This window comes from Durio zibethinus, chromosome 21 (genome assembly GCF_047325235.1).
Source record: "Durio zibethinus cultivar Kanyao isolate XHJ-2024 chromosome 21, ASM4732523v1, whole genome shotgun sequence".
In the NCBI taxonomy this organism is placed as follows: domain Eukaryota; kingdom Viridiplantae; phylum Streptophyta; class Magnoliopsida; order Malvales; family Malvaceae; genus Durio; species Durio zibethinus.
In genome coordinates, this window is record NC_143182.1 from 20530286 (window position 1) to 20538948 (window position 8663).

The window sequence follows — 8663 nt, forward strand, 5'->3', positions numbered from 1 at the left end:
GGATAGGATTACAAGGAGATAATTCAATCTTCCCAAAGTGAAGAGAATTATTTTTAATCCATGGGATTAAACTTACATGTCATACCTTTAAAAATTATATCAATAATTTAAATTATATAAACTTTGAGGAAGAATAATTTTAACTAATAAATAAATTATCTTGTCTTAATCATTACAAACATCAATTATAAGATAGGATAATATTATTTAATTTAATTATATTCATAATATCATCTTATTCTATCTATCATAATTTTATATACCAAACATGACTTACATTTATTATATTAACATTCCTTTCAAACTCAAGATGGTATTGTAGATAATAACTTGAGTTTGTTAATTAATTTTTGAAAACTACCAAGAAAATGTGCCTTGGTAAATATATTAGTAGTTTAAGTTAAAAAAGCCATAGAAATCAACTTAATAGTCCCTTATGTAATATGATGGCATGCAAAATGGCAATCAATTTCAATATACTTGGTGCATTCATAAAACATATACTATAGGGAAACAAGGTTTTAGCGGCATTTAAATGTTTAGTGGCATTTGCCAAACTTAATGGCATTTTTGTTATAAACACAATAAACTTAACCACGTTTTACGAACAAACCCATCTAAATTTAGCAACATTTTTAAAAAATGCCGCTAATTGTTTAGTAGTATTTTTCGGTCAAAATTTAAAGATGTTTATCAAACAAATGCTATTAAATTTAACGACATTTTTTAGCACAAATGCTGCTAAATTTAACGACATTTTTTTTATACAAATGTTGCTAAATTGAACAATGATATGGAGATGAACACTACTAAATTTGGCGGCTATTTTTGTTTTTTAATGGCATTTCTTAAATGTCAAAAATCTTTCATTTAGCAGTGTTTTCACTATAAATGCTGTAAATTTAGAAAATTTACTAAATTTTTTTTATTTCTTTTAATATTTACTACTATAATTAAATAAATAAAGTATTGAAAAGAATAAAACTTAATTGAAATTCATAAACTAAATATTATAAATATTTAAATATCTAAATACATAATTTAGATTAGTACATTTAAAAAGTTTAATACAATAAAATTCAAATTGTTTCAGTACATTAAGCAAAAATTTAAAAAGTATGAAATTGACGACCACTTAGAGTTAGAGCACTACAATTTGATGAAAATTTTTTTCCACTATAATCACTAACGTGCTCAAGAACCTATTGAATAAAATAAAATAAGTTTTTACACTTAATAATAAGCTATTTTTAATATTAAAAAATATAAATAGTTACTAAATTTAATGCCTGAGTTGGTGGATCACTTATATTAAATCCTAGAAATTGTTGTTGCACAAAATTCATAAAAGTGTTGAATCGATTATGCAATTGCTGATATCTTGCACACTCTTCATCCATTCTAGCATGTTTTTCATCAATTCTAGTATGCTCTTCTTCTAGTCTGGCATACTCTATTTCTCTTTTTGCTTTCATTTGCTCGACAGGTAGTTGCATAGTTTGCGTAGTTGTATAGTTTCACAAAGACTGACTTGTTAAGAATGCAAATTACTAAGAGCTATGTCTATAGTAGTTAGATGGTGTTAGACCCAATCCAAGGCCTCATATTTGTCTATGTCTTTCTTTTCCAGCAACTTCTATGAATACTCGATTTTTCAGGTCTTAAATGTTGGCAAAACAATTGGATGCTACCTCAAACTTAACGGCCATTTTCTTTTTTGCTTTCTCCTGTAAATTAATCAAATAAAGCCATCAAGTTTAATAATTAATTCATAATATATTAGCAATAGTTAATTTATTTTATGTACAAACAAATCCAAAATATTATCATAATTTCTTACATTTCAACATTCAGGTATGATTCATCTTTTTTCATCTGCGTTATTCAAAAAAGTTTCATACGTCCAATTTTTTTACCACACTCAATTTCTTACACATATAAGTGTTAAAAATACATAAACTACAACTTATTTATGCATATTGAGAGTGACAAACAAGGTCAATCATCTGAAAAAAATTTAATACCATATATTGGAACTATCTAAATTGTTAAAAAGAAATATAATTGAAAATTTACATTTTTGCTCTTTGACAATACAAAAACTCTTAAAAATACATAAATTACAACCTTTTCACATATATCAAGCATCACAGCCAAGGTCAACAATTTAAACAAATTTAATGTCATAGATTCAAGCTATCTAAATTGTTAAAACAAAAATATAACTATAAATTTATATTTTTGCCTTTTGATAGCACATAAAGTCATAAACACATATAAACAGTAAATAATTTGGATAAGTTTAATATCATGTATTGAAGCTATCTAAACTAATACTAAGATTAATTGAGTAATCTGATTTCATTTGTTCTTTATCCTTTTAGATTCAATCCTTTTGTTTATATTCCTTTGGGATATATTCCTTTTTTATCTTTAATTCTTTATGGAATCTTGCTAGTTATTACTACTATCTTTCTTTTTCATCTCTAACTCTAAGCACTAGTAATACAACAATATTAATTTCTAAACTCTAGGACTTTTGAACTAATAATAAATATTTTCATAGCACTTTCTTTTTCTTTATTTTCTTTTTTTTTTTTTGGATTATGAATTTTTTTACTTTAGTTTCCAATGTTGATAATTTTTAAATAAAAAAATGAGTGAAGGGAAAAGGCAAAAATTTAAAGAAAAATTTAAGTTTTAAGTCTATTTAGTTCTAAACAATTATTAATGAACAATTTTTTTTTAGCAAAACAAAAGCATTGGGGAGCTCAACTTCTTAACATGCTTAATGAATTCTAGTGGCTCCCTTGGTAAAATCATATTGTTAATTAAGCTATTGGAGTATCACATGTTTATAGAGCCATTAAGGTAGTGTTGTTCTGTGACAACAATAAGGCAAAAGCTAAGTTCATTTTATATTTTTCTCTTTGCAGTGAAAGTATTTACCAACGTACAAGAAAAAGCACCAACAAGTGGTATCCTTTTTCTATAATATTTACTTTCATCTTTTAAAATTTTTTATACACTTTTTTATTAAAAATTTTTCATGACTTCTTATTTATTCTATTCTCGGTTTCTTTTTAGAAGCATTTTCTTTTCATTTTTCTCATAAAACAAAATATAGTTATCGGATATCAAAAACCTTAAGCCCAAGCCCATAAAGAAAAGAAAGAAAAGTACAATGATATTGCATCTAATTAAACAATGGTTCAGTAGAATGTTGCTTCAGTCAGTGAGCAAATTGTTGCTAGGTGAAGCTAATTATACTTTCATTATGTTATAATTGGATCTACTGAAGTTTCAATTAATGTTACCAAGTATGCAATAGCTATCAATATATAGTTGCCACTATAATTCGATAGTCTTGAAGATGATGTAGTATAGATTTTAGTGAAATCAATTGCCATTTAGTAAGTTGACATGTTTGGACAATGCTTTCCTCTTCTTGTATTTTGTTAGACTATTTTTTATTGCTTGGTGAATTTTAGATTACATGTTGTTTAATTAATTATTAGTGTTTTATGTTTTTGTGCTTGTGCATTAACACTATCTCCGCCATTTCTAACTGTTGAAACAAATAAAAAATAATAGAAGATTTCCCCATCACCTCTATGGTATAAACCTAGAAGTAAAACTTAAAAAAAAAACTAAACTCCAAACCCTTAACAAAATGTCATTAGTAATTGTTTTTTGTTGCTTTATTTTGCATTGAATGCTTTTGAGTATGATTTTGTTTTTATATTATTGTGATTATCTTGCTTTGATTTTTATTATGTTGTTTGTTTCTAGGTAATTGCTGATTTGACTTGCAACTGGATAATTTTATGTTTATGACTCCTTCTATTTTCTGTAAATTTACTTGGATTACTGTTTGGTTGCTTGATTATTTGGATTTGTTGGGTTTTGTGGCTATCAAATTCTTTCTCCTAATCATTCTCTTTGACTATTGATTACTCGAAATATTTCTGGCTAAAACTTTAGAAGAGCAAGCTATACTTGAATATGGGTTAAAAAAGTAAGTCTTTTTTTATCTTTTGGTTGTATGGAATTTCGATTTTTTGTGAAATTCTATTTTGCAAGCTTTTGGACTCCCAACAAAATTTCAAAATAATCACAATAATAGCAAGTTTTTTATTGCTTAGTCAAAATCTCAAAATTTTATTTGGTTTTGCTTCTGAGTATGATTTTTTGTCGTTCATACGATTCTGTTTCTACTTAAAACTCAAAAGTATAGTTTTTTTTTGTTTATTTTGTTTCTTAGGTGTTAAGGTTTGGGATTTGTGTTATAGTTAAAGACTAAGAAGAGACTTTGTTTGCTACCTTAAGTAAAGCAGAAGACACAACTTTTAGTAACATGGCTATTGGTTACAATAATGTTGATGTTAATGTTGTAGACACCCAATTTGGTCCAGGCTCGGATCAATTGAGCCTGGTCCAAATTGGTACTATGGGTTTATTTTTTTTTTTTTAATTTAATTTTTTAATTTTATTATTTTTCATTATTATTATGATTATTATTATTATTATTGTTGTTGTTGTTGTTGTTTATCTATTAATATTTTTTATTTATCTAATTATTTTCTTTTAGTTATCTATTAATATATTATTTTTATTTTTATTTTTTTTTCTTTTTTCTTCTTCGGTTGAGATTAGGATTAGGATCAAAAATTGAAATGAATTTGATCGTGATTTGGGAGCTAACAGAGTCGGGATTGAATTCAAAGATTGAATCTAAATCCCAAAATGAGTTAGGATTGATCAGAAACTCTTCTAATCAATCCCTATAAATAGGTCCACAGAAAACGAACGAACACACACACACAAAGAGAAAACAGAAGCTAAAAAGGTTCTGGTGCGTTAGAAATAGCTTTAGGAATTTGTGGGAAATTTTTTAGAATTTTTGAAGTTTTTTTTTTGAAAAATTTTTGGAAATTTTCCAAAATTCGACGAAATTTTTTGGCAAACCTTGAATTTTTCGACGAGTTTTTTGGCCAACTTTGAAGTTTTCGACATTTTTTTCCAGATTTCGATAAAACATTCAACCGGAATCTGAGATTGTTTAGAGAGAAAAAGGAGAAGAAAAAGGAAGACAATGGAGAAGAGAAAGGAAATCTAAAGAAAAATCGAGTTTTAGCCTTATATACCCTTCCCAAAATGACGTCATTTTTGCGTTACTAAACTCATAGGATCCGCGCATTTTGCCAAGATTCGACCCGATCCAGCGACCCGTTTCTCCACCTGGGTTTGAGCCAAGCCTTTTCCTGTCGAGCCGTACATCCGAGCCGTCGCTCTTCCTGAAGCCGAGCCAAGCCGTTCCAAAGGCTTTTCTTTTTTATTATTTATTTATTATTATTGTTATTATTATTATTATTATTATTTATTGATTAGATTAGAATTATTTAGTATTCTTTATTTTATTTTACTTTTTATTTTATTTTTTTTAATGATTTTCTTTACATATAATTCTAAAAAAATATATTTTTGAGGAAAAGTCGAAAGTGTCAATTTTTCTTAAAATAGAAACTCCCAAATGTTTTTGAAGAAAAGTTAAAAGCATTAATTTTTCTTATACAAAAGCAATGAGTTTTTGAAGAGAAAAAGATTTTATATCTAAAGCTGAATCATTATTTTTTTTTATTTCTTTTCCTTCTTGTTTCTTGAATTTTCGTTAATGTTAAATAATCCGATGATGGAGCCTCTGCAAGTGAAATAGTAGTTTACTTGCATACTCTTAAGGTGAGGAAATTTTTTCAATTTTCTGCTAAAAGTATTTAAGTCAATTCAGAATAATTTTTAATAATTAATTACTTAGTAAATTTTTAAGGCTTATTGGATAGCACAAAATTAAGCTAGTACCATCTTTCGATGGGCGTTGTAAGGGTGCTATAATCTTCATCACACGTAACTGAACTCCCGAACCCTATTTTGGTTAGTAGACCTGAACCTATTTTTTAAGGATCCTTAAGCGTAAGTGTTCTTTAAAAGGATAGATTCTTTAGATGGCCAATCGCACCTAGATAAAAAAGATTGGTGGCGACTCCTTAAGTCAATATCTAGCGATAGATCCCCGGATCTAAACATTATGACAGTTTGATGACTCCACTAGGGAGGTCTGAGAGTCAGGTCAGCAAATAAATTTGTGTTGCCCAAAAGCCTAATAAAATTGAACCTTTTGTATAGATTTTTTTTTATTCATTCATGTTTATTTAATTTATTAATTATGTCATTCATATGCATATGCATAATATGAGCTCTATACCCGAGTTCTGTCCCTCTAAGAGGGAGTAAAGTACCTATTGCTTTCATGAGGTTTAATGCCTCTGCAGTGGCTAGCGAAATACTCCCACTCAAATTGAACATTTTTCGCTTGTAGCTTGTAATAGGTGAGGATTAGGGTGCCTTACTAGTTTGTGATGGATAATGGTGTAAGGAGCAATTTGAAAACTTTTAGACTTTAACCTCAAACCACATATAGTGAACCTTAAGAGTGCCTAACCTATAGATAGAGCCATCATCCTTCCCTTTTAGAATTGACCAAAAGCATAGGATTCATTTCTCTTATTTTATGTGATGTTTTAATTTACTTAGTTATTTATTTATTCTTTTTTTTGGGCATACTAACCTTTTCTCTCATTCTTTTGCACTGGTTCATGCTCATATCATAAAGTTGCATAAAGAACATTTGCTTGAAAGATGGTTTTCAACAAAAAATTTTTCATGGACTCCACAAAACGATTAGTTTTCTCCTCATCTGTATTAGCTCCTTGTGAGCTACCCAATGAAGTAAAAATCCAATCATAAAAGATGTAACTAAAGATGGGGGATTGTTTACCAATCGACTATGATTCTACCCTGTCTCAAGAAACATCTATCATCCTCAAACAAAATAATCTAAAAGAATTGGTTGATATATGAAAGAAGATGGCCCAGCTAGACAAGAGAAGTTTTGCCAGAGACACGGCATACAACACACTTTCTCGTAGTAGTTATCAACGATCAACTAATCAGAGCTGTATCACAATTCTAGGATCTTACATACAAGTGTTTCATCTTCAATGAAGTTGAGATAACACCAACCATCGAATAATATTCAACTTTGTTGGGTTTGCACCTCAAGGTTCTTGATAAAATATATGTAAAAAAACACAAGTCAGGATTTCGTAAAGATTTGGCTCGACTCATGGGGATAGACAAAAAAGTTATGGATTCTCATACAAAGAAAAAACAAGAATAGGTTTGCCTACCTTGAAAGTTCTTTCATGAGTTTCAAGTGCAACTTGCCAACGAAGAATAGGGGTTAGATGTATTTGCCTTAGCTATATACGAAATGGTGATATTTTCAAAGGTTTTAGGTTATATTGAAATAACGGTGGTTGACTTCTTCGAGAGTGTGATCAATGGTTATAACCCTTCAATAGTAATATTAATAGACACTATCAAATCTTTGAGTTATTGTCTTCGAAATGGAAGGCGTTTTATAGGCTGCTTACAATTATTATACTTATGGATGAAAAACCACTTCGAATGGAGAAAATGTGCTTTCTCAAAGCTTTATGCCTGCAATCAGGCTCCGATCAAGGAATTCTGTGAAAGTGAGTGGTCAGAATAAAAGACTAAAATGAGTGGATAGCTTTCTTACAAAAATTGACCAGTACCGAAGTAAGATGGTTAGTCCCATGGATGAATCATGAACTTATGCTATATCAATGTAGAGATAATACTGTGGTCCCACTTTTGGGTTTATAAGGAGTAACAAGTTATGCACCACTTTTAGTGAGAAAGAAGTTTGGGATAAATCAGTTCATTCCTATGACGCATGGGCTTCATCAGTTAGATTCTTCTTACAGTGAGTCAAAAGCATTTCAGAGGATGAATGAGATGATTAAAGTATGGAAAAACCCCTAAAGAGTGAGTCTTGGATCGTTCACTGATAAGGTCACCTTTGGATACTTGGTTTAGAGAGCAAAACGAAGATAAAAAATGGTATTCACTTATGAAAGCTCTCAACCACCAATAAGAGAAAAGCTTTAAGAGATACCATCAGAATTGGAGCTTGCGACAAAAGAATTTGAATATGAAAAAGATAAGTTAAAGCAAGAGATTCAGAAACTTCGAAAAGAGAGGGATCAATAGAAAAAAAGGGTCGAAAGTATGAACTTAAAGTTTGCAAGATTGCTAAGAAGCGTGACATAGTTGTCCAAGACTTATTTGAGTTACACTATGAACATAAGAGGTTATGTGTAAGGGTACAAACCAAAGAGATAATAATTATTGAGCTGACTGAAGAGAATTTAAGATTGAAACAAGAATATGCTAAATTAAAAGAAAAAAGTATCCAAGTACAGACAGAGAATAACATGTTGAATAGTTACTTAAGCAAGTTGAAACAAAAGTTGAATGAACAAGAAGACCATATTGCTGCATTGATTAGAAAGCATAGAGAGTTATCATACCAAGTTTGGTGTGGTAAAAGAGAGAACTTAAGAAGATAAAAGTACATTGAACACCTAATAACTAAAATTTGTAAAAGGGTAAGCAAGGTAAGAGAGATGGTAGAAAAGGCAAAGGTATTAAAACAAGTGGTGGCCCCAGTAGGAGAACATGAACAGTGTCTCCTAAACTTTATCAAGGAAACGAAGGCCTAGTATGAGTAGATCAAT